This window comes from Glycine max, chromosome 11 (assembly GCF_000004515.6).
Source record: "Glycine max cultivar Williams 82 chromosome 11, Glycine_max_v4.0, whole genome shotgun sequence".
Classification (NCBI taxonomy): Eukaryota; Viridiplantae; Streptophyta; class Magnoliopsida; order Fabales; family Fabaceae; genus Glycine; species Glycine max.
This window is the reverse complement of record NC_038247.2, coordinates 35,834,930-35,841,804: the sequence shown is the minus strand read 5'-3', so window position 1 is coordinate 35,841,804 and position 6,875 is coordinate 35,834,930.

The window sequence follows — 6,875 nt, the reverse complement described above, 5'->3', positions numbered from 1 at the left end:
ATCGAGAAAGATAAGAAAAAGTGAGATGAAATTCAACAAACTTTGAAGCCGAAAACAACATAGGTAATTAGGTATGTATGAGCAAATTCGGTTGACTTGCCGCCAGTTCTGTCAATACTATATTCAAATCCTCTCATTTCAAAACCAAGGGAGGTCAGTTTAATTAGCACTATATGTATATATAATTTCTTACCACAAAAGAAAATTATGTAAAATAGAATTATCATACAGGAGGTTTCATTTACATAGGACGAAAGCACAACTAAACAAGTAGGATACAGAGCATTATCTTTTAAATAATATCTTAATACATAGAAAGAGTAAAATGTTAATGAGCATCAGAGAAAACTAATACAAACAGAATTATAAACTAAAATTAGCCAATGCCATTCTAGATGCAGCAAAGAAATATTAAGTGACGTTAGGAACAAATGGGTTGAATTATTACCTAAAGTATCATAAGGACTCCAACTTGTCGGTCTAAGCAGGTTTAATGCTTGAATTACATTCCCTGAAATTACAGCAATATTGAGGTCTAATGTTATCCAATGGAACAATATTTCTGAGCTCAAGATACAACATTCTTATCTCAAGTAAGCTCCAGTTTTGCAGAAAAAGATAAATGGACAAAAATATGCAAAAATTTATAGTCAAAAGCATTGCAAAGTTTCACCTGACAGGGAACACTGCCACCTCTAAAGTACAGTAGGCATTCAAAAGGAAGTTCATCTCGGCCAGCTCGACCACTTTCCTGTCAAAAAATATAAGTTGCATAAAAACCATCCCTGGGCTTTCTTTCACCTGCCAGCTTAAGCATTTAGGATCAAAGGTCCTTTGTATTAAAGCCTCTTTACAATCCCTATTTATCTTCATTAAATTGATTTGGGCAATGACCTTTTATCCTGACAAATATTTTATACCAAATTCTGTTGTAAAATACAAAGTATGGAATGTTTTCTAAATATATTTTTAAATAGATAAAAGGTTTAAGGTTTATGGTATTATTTGGAGGGAAATATTCATGTGCCACTAACTATATCCATCATGGAAAGTCTTATCACTTAACAGAGTCTTCTAAACCTCGAAGCAAACACAAAAGACGAATGACTAACAATCCAAAATTCCATATAACTTTGTCTTTATTGTTGATAATCACAATTTCACAATCTACTATGAATCGATGCATAGTTGCAGTTAGTCAAAATAGGCTAATAAGTAAACCGGAAAATGAAGCCAAATACAAAAATATCCCAGAACACTTCTTCATTCATTCTTAAAATGAACAAGTCAACAACCATTGACATTCATAAAATAGATGAATTTGACAAACATGATTCAGAAAAAGTCTAGAGAGCATATCATTATGAACTCACATAGAGGATTATTTATATTTGTACTACATCAAAATCAACAAACTAACCTCCTCTTCTTTTTATCTTATCCAGGAATAATCTCCTCCATTTTTTATCTCCGCACTTTAGATGATTATTTTTTGAGCTAACTAGATTAGTATCCAAGACTCCAACTAACCTAAGCCTTCTTCTACAATCCCTCATTTTTTGAGAGAAGTAGATAGTATCATTTTGGGCCTTCTAAGATTTATGTCAAGGTCATTCTATTCGCGTTCCTCTTTATTCTCATCACACCTTACTTTTTTACTTTCACATTCCCAAAATACTCCCATTCTATTTGTTAAATTTGCACCTCCCTCTTGCACAACCATCAACTGGTTTCTCACTTTGTTCATCAACCTTCCTTCACCTTTCTCATTGTCTTCCTCAATTAGTTTTGAGATCCTATGTTGTTTCCTTATGTGTGGCAGTGTGTGCCATTTTTGTGGAGTTGAAGCCGAAACTACCAAACACATTCTGCTAACTTGCATGCAAGCACAACGAATTTGTTTTGGTTCAAACCTTTCACTTCGAATCCCAGTTGGTGAATACAGTTTCGCAGATTGGGTGGAGAAATGGTTAGAGCAGGAAGACATGGAGGTGGTGAAATACGTTTTTAACATGTTATATGGGCAATCTGGAAAGCAAGGAACAGGCTTGTGTACCCAGATGAACATTACATTCCAACCTTCCTCAACATGTTTCATGGGTTGACTGGTCAATGTTGGGTCCTCATCCGACAACCTATGGGAGAGCCAATATAACTGTGGCTTTTGTAGTCTATAAGGAATATTGGATCCCTTTTGTTACCTCTTTGCTCGCAAGTTTGACCCAAGTGCATTGGAACCCTTCTTAACCTTTCTTTAGAAGTCATGAACTTTTGAACTATCTTTTATTTAAGTATACAAAAGATGAGATATTTAACTTATTTTTTTCGATCACTGGATTTTGGTGAAGAATTTAACAAATTCACTACAAAATCATTTTGCATTGTAATAGTTGTACATGTGTTATCAGAGAATTTTTTGTTTTCTGCTGGAGAATAACATATTGTTGTAGAAATTGCATTTTATTTCTTTGAAGAAGGAATCAATCAATACAAAAATTTTATGTATTGAGACTCAAATCCTTATGGTTCACATTGGCAGGAGACACAAACTTTCTCCAAATTTCAACTTGTAGTAGACAGAATACAGCTACGGCCCAGGTGCCCTCGAATTAAGTTCCCATAGGCTAGCAATAAGAATGCTTTTTTTATTATTATTCTTTTGGTCATTTAACTGCAAAACATTTTTGTGATATTTTTTCAATTGCAAAATTTTCTTCTTCGGACTTTTTAAAGGCAAGAATGTTTAATTTTATTATGTTTATAGGCTATGGAGAAGTTAAATAAGGGAATTTAAAAAAAAATGTGATATACAAGTTAATTTTAACTTCTATAAATTAAAATTTGGTTTTTTATCTCCATAATTTATTTTATTTTCTTCTCCTTGATAATGATTTTGTTAATTACTTTGTTAAATTTGACACTTCTTTTTGGATACAAACTTTAAAATAATATTTATGTAAAAAAAATAAAAATAAAAAATAAAAACAAAGCTCATTCTGTGCAACTTGTCTATAAAAAAATTAACTTTATATTAATGAAATTTAACTTCTGCTTTCCTTTCCATGGCTACCAGCAGCCATGCCCATGCGGCGGCTAACGGTGGCCAGTCAACCACATTAGCATCTGATTATATTAGAAATATAATATTGTGAACCTAAGTATTGACCAAATTATGTAGAGTATGAATTCAAAATTCACTAAAAATAATTAAATTATGGTTAAGGATAAGTGGGCGTCCAAGCATAAAATAATCATACCAAAATACTGAAAATATTTCATAGTCTTCAAATAAACAAAAGATGAAATTGATGAAGGTTGATGAAAAGAATAATAGGTGTTATCTCTCGTTACCAGGTCGATTAATCAGAGATATGAAACAAATAGCAACAATAAATTTCTGAATGTCGTTCTGGCTGATGTATTTTCTATCGCTTTTTCTCGTGGGTGTTTTCTGGGATGACCCTTTCTTGCACCAAAAAAATATTAAGAAATTAATATCTAGCTTTTTATAAATAAACAAAAAAACCTTCAAGTTCACACAAAAAAAAAACTATAACGCTCTCAAGCCCTGATAAAAACACGTATTTTTTGTTGTAAGTTGTAACTTGCAATGCATGCTAGAGATTGCTCTTTATTTTCATAAAATAAATTATTAATAATTTTATTAAATTTCATTCATTTTATATACTTTTGAGATGAATCCTTTTGATGAAATTCTTTATGATTACGTAAAATGAAGATCTCAATATCATGCTTTCAGAATTTTTTAGAGAAAAAAATATATTTTTATATTTTTTAGATGATTTATATAATATATATTTTAAAACTTCATCTATTTATATTGAGGTTTCCTACTAGGATATAAAGTAATACTTTTGAATATTTAACATAAATGTTAAAAAGAAGTTAAAAGAAAATATTATTCTTTCATTAATTGATCAAATAAATTTCCTACTTGCTTTTTCTCATATATTTTTCCTAGTATCGAATAAGATGAGAGTGTTCAGCTGCATGCATCATTATTGAAAAGTAAATCTCTCCTTGATTTTTAAGAATATTGAGTAGAATATACAATAAGATTAAGTCTCGACCAAGTTTTTAATAAGTGACTGAAAATGCAAATCAATCATAAGGTGTGAATGTGAATGTGATGTGTGAATGTGATGTGTATACAGGTCATACATAAGCCTTTAATTTTAAAAAAAAATAAGTAATTTACATAACAACCCTTATTTTTAGATTTAGTTTTTCAAAATAACAAATAACGACTAAACATATTCATAGATAAGAAATGAAATCCACTTTTTAACCAAATCTTTCTTATTAACCGAAATTTATTAAAAAATATTCATAACCACTCTTTTGAGAGTTATTAAATAGAAACTATATTTTATATCGTGAATGTCACTTCTTATTCAATAAGTCATACTCATAATTTTGTAATCTAAAAAAAATGAGAGATTAACTTATTTTAAAAGTGATTCTTTTTTAGAATTATTTTTTATTCTCATCACTTATTTTCTTAAAATTTAATAACTGAAATTAATTACTTATTATAATTATTAAATATTAAAATAATAAATAATAAAGATGAGGAGTAACTTAAAGTTACTCTCACAGTAACTTCATTCCTCATGTTCAAAAAAATCTAAACCAATAGAAAGTATATTAGAAGAAATATACTTAAAAAAATATTTTTCTAACACTCTATTAACAAAATCCCAAAAACTCTCTACCTTTCCTTTTTGTTGTTTATTTTAATGTTTTTGTTAAGTGTTGGGTCTTACCATGAGCCTTATTGTTGTAATTGTAAGCATGAGCCCCATTGATGGAGAATCTAGCGTAACACTTTCCCAAGAACACACATCCTAATAATCTGCAGCACCACACTCACTCCTTAGCCATCCGATCACATCCCCAACACAAACCTGACACTTTGCGAAACTCAAATCCCCACAACAGTACGCCACACCCCTCACCTCCCCTAACCCGCAAACCCGAAAATATCCACCCGAACCCACCAACCCGCATCCATCTAACCCGATCCGAACTCCATGGTGGGGCCCACAACTCTTGAAAACGACTGTCTTGTCCTCCGCTCCCAGGAACATGACATTGTCGTATTTCACGAAGCAACCGACCAGTTGGATGGTGTCGCCACACGTTGCCAAGCAGAGGTTTTCAGCATGGGGGACGCAGTCTCAGGCATGGCGAGGTCTCTACCGCACTGGTGGAGACCGTAGATGGCGTCGCCGCTCTAGGTGGACCCCACCACGATGAGGTTGTTGTAGGAGGAGTATGTGGCCAAGTTCAGGTTTGACTCGTAGGGCGTGTTGGCGGTGTAACGTTGCTGCGTGCACCTCCCATAGAGGAAAAAATCCGCTGGAGAAAAGAAACAAACAACAGAAAAGGTGGCGAAGGAGATTATTAAGGTTAACTTTGTTTTCGCCAATAGTAGTCTCTTTTGTGACGTACGAGGTTGATGAGAGTGAATGAGTAGTTGAGTTAATGCATGTTGTTTGTGGTAGTGCTACTGAATTACATGCATGTATGTCATGGTGGATTTGATTTGGTGATATAAATAACCTGGGGAATGGAGGTTGGACATGGTGCTACTGAATTATGTGCATGTATGTCATGGTGGCTATTGCTTGAGAATAGAGGTTGGACATAGAGTTGCTTTAAATAACTTGTTGGAACAATAAAGTTCTCACACACACTCACACTATGCACTCAGTATCACTCTATGTTAGAGAATAATAGAAAATGATGAAGGAATTGATTGAGAGAAAATAAAGAGGACTTAGAATCTTGAAAAAACTTATGCACTCTCATACTTCTCATTGATGATCACTATTATTTTTATACACATTGCACATGTAGTTATAACAAACTTTATAACTGTCAAACTAACTTCAAAATGAATCACTAACTAACTGAATTATAGCATACATCAACATTCCTCCTTAATTCAGATTTTTCAAGGATGTCACTCCTAACTTGTCTCTCAATTCCTTGAACTTGATAGACTTCAATGGCTTAGTTAGTATGTCTACAACTTGATCTTCAGACCTACAAAACTCCAATTCAAGCTTCTCTTTACTCACTTGATCACACAAGAAATGAAACTTGGTTTCAATATGTTTACTCTTGCCATGTGCCACAGGATGTTTGGCTAAATCAATTGCTGATTTGTTATCAATCAACAACCTCATAGGACTGCAATCTCTCAAGTTCAATTCTTCCATTAAAGCTTCCAACCATAGAGCTTGACACGTTCCCATAGCAATAGCAATATATTTTTCTTCACATGTTGACAAAGCAATTACACTCTGCTTCTTTAAGCACCAAGAGATTGGTGTTGTTCCAAATTTGAAAACATACCCAGCAATGTTTTTCCTATCATCCTTATCTCCACACCTATTTGAATCAGTATAACCAAACACTTCTCCTTCTATATTTTTCTGACTGTAAGGATATAAAATGCCAAGATCCAATGTTCCTTTCACATACCTCATAATCCTCTTTGTTGTCGGGAAGTGAGGTTTCTTTGGTTTCTCCATAAACCTACTTATCAACCCAACACAATAGGCAATGTCAGGTTTGGTGTTACATAGGTACCTCAATGAGCCTATAATTTGCTTGTACAAGGTAGGATCAACTTATTTCTCATCCCCATCTATTTGTAGCTTAATTTCAGTTTTAGTTAGTGTAATTACAGAATTGCACTCCATCATATTTATCCTCTTCAAAATGTCTTCTGCATACTTCTTTTGATGCATGAAAATCCCTTTACTAGTAGAAACAAATTCAATACCCAGGAAATATGATAGTTCACCAAGATCAGACATCTCCAATTCTTCCATTATTCTTCC